General features: G+C 41.2%; 1 pseudogene; it reads right to left on the reverse strand.

The window, feature by feature from the left end:
- Positions 1–5,625: 5,625 nt before the first annotated feature.
- On the reverse strand, positions 5,626–5,778 carry LOC112204323 (U1 spliceosomal RNA; annotated as a pseudogene).
- Between the last annotated feature and the right edge of the window lie 290 nt (positions 5,779–6,068).

A 6,068-nucleotide genomic window follows, 5' to 3' on the forward strand; every position in this document is an offset into this window, starting at 1 on the left:
TGCATTATGTATTCTGAGACCTTTTTCAGATACATATGCTGCAAATATCTTCCCCAAGCCATGACTTGTTTTTATCACTCTCTTAATGGTGTCTTTTGATGAACGGAAGTTCTTAAAGTTCTTAATTTAATGAAGTCCAATTCATCAGTCCTTTCTTTTATGGCTAGTGCTTTCCATGGCATGTTTAAGAAATCTTTGGCTTCCCAAAGGTCATGAAGATGCTCTTCTATGTTTTCTCCTAGAAGTTTCATTGCTTTACTTTTTGCTTTCAGGTTTATGAACCATGTCGAATTAATTTTTATGTATGTGTAAGGTTCACCCTGACTTTGAAAATAGCCTCCTCCCTGGTGACATGGATGCCAGTGTCCCTACCCAAATCTCATCTTGAATTGCAGCTCTCATAATCCCCACGTGTTGTGGGAGGGACCCAGTGGGAGGTAATTGAATCATGAGGGCAGTTACCCTCATGTTGTTCTCGTGATAGTGAGTCAGTTCTCACAAGATCTGATGATTTTATAAGGGACTTTCCCCCCGTTTGCTCAGCACTTCTCCTTGCTGCCACCATGTGAAGAAGAACATGTTTATTTTTATTTTTATTTTACTTTAAGTTCCAGGATACAAGTGCAGAACGTGCAGGTTTGTTATATATGTATATGTGTGCCATGGTGGTTTGCTGTACCTATCAACCTGTCATCTAGGTTTTAAGCCTCCCATGCATCAGCTATTTGTCCTGATGCTCTCCCTTTCCTCACCCCCAATCTCCTGACTGGCCCTGGTGTGTGTTGTTTCTCTCTGTGTGTCCATGTGTTCTCATTTTTCAACTTCCACTTATGAGTGAGAACATGTGGTGTTTGGTTTTCTGTTCTTATGTTAGTTTGCTGAGAATGGTGGCTTCCAGCTTCATCCATATCCCTGCAAAGGACATGATCTTATTCCTTTTTATGGCTGCATAGTATTCCATGGTATATATGTACCACATTTTCTGTATCCAGTCCATCATTGATGGGTATTTGGGTTGGTTTCATGTCTTTGCTATTGTAAATAGTGCTGCAATATGCATATGTGTGCATGTGTCTTTATAGTAGAATGATTTATATTCCTTTGGGCATATACATAGTAATGGGATTGCTGGGTTAAATGGTAATTCTGGTTCTAGATCCTTAAGGAATTGCCATACTGTCTTCTACAATGGTTGAACTAATTTACATTCCCATCAACAGTGTAAAAGTGTTCCTATTTCTCCACAGCCTTGCCAGCATCTATTGTTTCTTGACTTTTTAATAATTGTCATTCTGATTGGCATGAGATGGTATCTCCTTGTGGTTTTGATTTGCATTTTTCTAATGATCAGTGATGTTGAGCTTTTTTTCGTGTTTGTTGGCCACATAAGTGTCTTCTTTTGAGAAGTATCTGTTCATATCCTTTGCCCACTTTTTTTTTTTTTTTTTTTTTTTTTGAGATGGAATCTCGCTCTGTTGCTCAGGCTGGAGTGCAGTGGCATGTTCTTGGCTGACTGCAACCTCCGCTTCCTGGGTTCAAGTGATTCTCCTACCTCGGCCTCCTGAGTAGCTGGGGTTACAGGTGCGCACCACCGCACCTGGCTAATTTTTGTATTTTTAGTAGAGGCAGGGTTTCACTATACCGGTCAGGCTGGTCTCGAACTCCTGACCTCGTGATCCTCCCGCCTTTGCCTCCCAAAGCCTTTGCTCACTTTTGATGGGGTTGTTTGTTTTTTTCTTGTACATTTGTTTACATTCCTTGTAGATTTTGGATATCATAATGACCCTTGTCAGATGGGTAGATAGATTGCAAAATTTTCTTCCATTCTGTAGGTTGCCTGTTCATTCTCATGATTGTTTCTTTTCCTGTGCAGAAGCTCTTTAGTTTAATTAAATCACATTTGGGAAGGACGTGTTTGCTTCCCCTCCGCCATGATTGTAAGTGTCCTGAGGCCTCCCTAGCCATGCTAATCTGAGTCAATTAAACCTCTTTCCTTTATAAATTACCCAGTCTTGGGTAGGTCTGTATTAGCAGCATAAGAACGGACTAATACACCTGGTATCCGCTTCTTCTTTTTTTAAATTACCTCAATTTTTGCTTCTATCATGGTGTCCAGTCTAAGGCCAGGTCTAGTCACATGACTTTTCTGCTTAAAACCATTTTGTGTTTCTCTGATCATAAAGTCTACAATCCTTTGCATGGTTTATTTATAATATTAGCATAAGAAAGTAACTTATTTTTCTAGCTTCATCTCCTATTAATCCTCTGTGTTACACTTTAGCCGCTCCGAATATCTTCTATTATGGGTTTAATTGTGTCCCCACCGAAAGATATGTTGAAGTCCTGACTCCCAGTGCCTCAGAATGTGACTTTATTTATAAATAGGGTCTTGATAGAGGTAATCAAGTAATAATGAAGTCATTAGGTGGCCCCTAATCCAATATGACTGATGTCATTAGGAAAAGGGGAAATTCAGACACAGACACACATCCAGGGAGAAGGCCATGTGAAGAGGAAGGCAGAGACTAGGGTGAGGCGTCTACAAGCCAAAGAACACTAAGGACTATTGGCAGACTCCAGAAGCTGGGAGAGATGCCTGGAAAAGGTTCTCCCTGGCAGCCCTCAGAAGGAATCAACTCTGTGGACACCTTAATTTTGGACTTCTAACCTCCAGAACTGGTGAGAAAATATATACGTTTTGTTTAAGGCACTCAAATTGTGGCAGTTTGTTATGGCAGTCCTAGCAAACTAATACATCTACTTCCATGCTCCCACCTCTTTGCAGCAACTTTCTCCTCTGCTTTGATAGCCCTTTCTTCCAAAATTTCTAGTAAAATCCTACTTGACCTGAGTCCAAGTCTATCCATCTTTTCTGATAAACACCTTTTTTAGAAGTGTTTTCTAGGTCTTTTTCTAAACACCTTTTTAGAATACTGGGGGCTGGCTTGTACACACCAAATGCCAACCAGCTCACTGTCTTCTGCCCCCCACCTTGTTTTCTATATGCATAGTATTTGTACATACCTCGATTACAGCAAGGATCCTCTGGATAATTCTATTTAGTCCCGAGTGCCTATTTCTACTTCCCTCTGTGTGCCTTCTTGTACTGCAGAGCTAGGAAAATCAAAATCAGAATCTACCTCTCCTGGACTTCCTTGTGGTCAAGTTCTGGATGCCAAAGTTCTGGATGCCAATTAGAGCATAAGATTTGGAAGGCAGAGGGGAAGTGGAGGCTCTTGTTCTTCTGTTTTTGTTGTCGTTGTTTTCCTGCACGAGTGTGGAAAGGTGAGTATTTAGAGGCAGTTGGAGCTGCTGGACTCAGGTTCTTAGTGTCTAGTCTTCAGCTTTGTCTTAGTCCATTCAAGTGGCTATACATAACATAATACCATAAACTGTGCAGCTTAGAAATTTATTTCTGACACTTCTGGAGGCTGGGAAGTCTAAGATCAAGGCACTGCCAGATTCAATGTCTGACAAGGGTCTGCTTTCTTGTTTTCATGTCCTCACATAGTTGAAGGGGCAAGGCAGCTCTTTGAGGCCTCTTTCATAAAGGTACTGACCCCATTCATAAGGGCTCTACCCTCATAATCTGACCACTCCCCAAAGGCCCCACCACCATCACACCGGGGGCCAGGATTTAACATAAATTTTTGGTGGGACACAAACATTCAGTTTATAGCAAGATTGGAAGGTCTCTGGGGATTTTTGTAGCCATTGAGAGGCTTGAGCTCAGTGTCTAAATTATTAAGTTTATGGTTAATTGGAAGTGTGGCTATCTACCTATTCTCCACCCCTCCCTTCATACTGTTTCTACTATAAGGATAGAGACAAGCAGTTTACAGGGCTGTCTTTCTCCTATTGATAACATCCAACATGGCTCCAATTTCAGATACCTTCTATTGAGTAACAAGTGACCCCAAAATGTAGTGACATAAAGTGATTGTTTCTTATGATCTCTCATTGTTATGTGGATGAACCTGTTCAGGTCATAACTGAGTGGGTCTTGCTTGGTCTTGCATATGGTTGAAGTCAGATGGCAGCTGGGGCTGGAGTCACCTGAAGATTCAACTGGGCTAGACATCTAAGATGCGTCTTCACTCATGTCTGGCACCTTGGTTAAGATGAACAGAGCACCTGGGGCCTGGGCGGAGCTCTGTCTTCATGTGGCTTCTCTGCTTGGCTAGCTTGGGTTTCCTCATATCATGGTAGTCTTAAGGTGGTTAAACTGCTTACGCAGAATATTATTTCCCCAAGAAAGAATGTTCTTGGACCAAGCAGGGAGTTGTAATATTTCTTCTGGCCCAGGTTCATGCAGTGTCACTTCCTCCACGTTTATTGGTTAAGGTCACAGGACCAGCCCAGATTCAAGGGGCAAGAATTACGCAAGGGTGTGCATATTGGAGGCACAGTTCATTAGGACACATTGAGAGACAAACTATGATAGCTCCCTGTGTATCCTCCTTAACTGTGAACGCACTATCTTCCATCCCTGGAAGGCTCTAATATGAGTTAGGAGGCAGGGCACAATGGCTTATGCCTGTAATCCCAACACTTTGGAAGGCCAAGGAAGTCGGATCACTTGGAGTCAGGAGTTTGAGACTAATCTGGCCAACATAGTGAAACCCCATCCCTACTAAAAATACAAAAATTAGCTGGGCATGGTGGCATGTGCCTGTAGACCCAGCTACTTGGGAGGCTGAGTCATGAGAATTGCCTGAACCCAGGAGGTGGAGGTTTCAGTAAGCAGAGATCATGCCACTGCACTCCAGGCCGGGGGACAGAGTGAGACTTTGTCTCAAAAAAAGGGGGTTAGGAAAGGGCATTAATTAGACTAGTAATTTATTCTGGTCAATTTCCTACTATGAAATACATCCCCAGCCCTGATATCTAGATATTAAAAAGCTAGAGATGAGCCCAAAGAATGGCCTACAACTTCTTCTCCAAAAAATGTCACCTCAACAAACTACTACACAACACGCTGTAGTGATTAACTAATGGCCTGTGAGGGTGTATCACTACGTGATATTCAGAGTGCATTTTGAAATATAGAAAATAGAACAGTTTTCAGATATTACCTGAAAAGTTCAGTTTAAGAAGGACCAGAATAGATTATCTCATTTTAATGCAATGTTAACAATTAGCATTTTTATTACACCCAAAAGAGCTCATTAAAACAACCATGTAATTGAACTAAGATCTGTTATCCACATTTTATAGAAGAATAGATGGAGTTTCAGAGAAGTAGACTGATATACCCAAAGGAACAGATCTTCTGGGGGTGAGCTGAGGCTCAAATCTAAATGTGTGACTCAAAGTTCACTGTACTTTTGACTATAATAAAGACAGCAGGTATGTGTCATGCATTACATTACTTGCTCTCCCATGTCTCTGCAGACATCACTAATCACTCAAGGATACTTATTCTGCTAAATTGCGACATTGGCTTATAATCCTTCTCAACTCAATGTGCTACCAATCACTTGAGGCTCAAGATAACATCTTACCATCTTGACACTCTACTATGTTGCCTGTCCGGAGGCTGAATGAAGCCCACAGTAGAAAGATCACTTCTTTGATCTGAGGATTTTAAAGCATAAGGAGTATTCTCTATTTACTCACTCATTTATTTTTTAATTAAAAAATTATAATCACAAATTATACAGTCAAGTTTCTCACATTTGGGGAAATCATAGAGGTCACATCTGGAGTGCAATGGATGAGTCTTGCCCTGGGAAAACCACCTTTGTGATCATGGTGTCTCCCCTGCCAGGTAAGTATTACTCAGTCAATTCTAAGCTGCACATCCCCCACCAATCCCCATGCACATTTTAACATTTCTGATTTGGGGATGTGTCTTGCACTGAATATGGTGGTTTCTTTCCCTCTTCTGAGCAATCTCTTTTGAATTGATGGTACATTGTTCAATTGACAGCATTTTAGAGTTAACAAAATATATCCATTCATGTATTTATGTATGTATTTGTGAAGTAAGTATTTGTTTGTAGGTACTGGGTACTAAGCAATTAGTCCACATTAGAGAACGTGGCCCAGACTCAGTGTTTGAGGAT

The sequence above is a fragment of the Pan troglodytes genome, chromosome 7 (assembly GCF_028858775.2).
Source record: "Pan troglodytes isolate AG18354 chromosome 7, NHGRI_mPanTro3-v2.0_pri, whole genome shotgun sequence".
Taxonomy (NCBI): Eukaryota; Metazoa; Chordata; class Mammalia; order Primates; family Hominidae; genus Pan; species Pan troglodytes.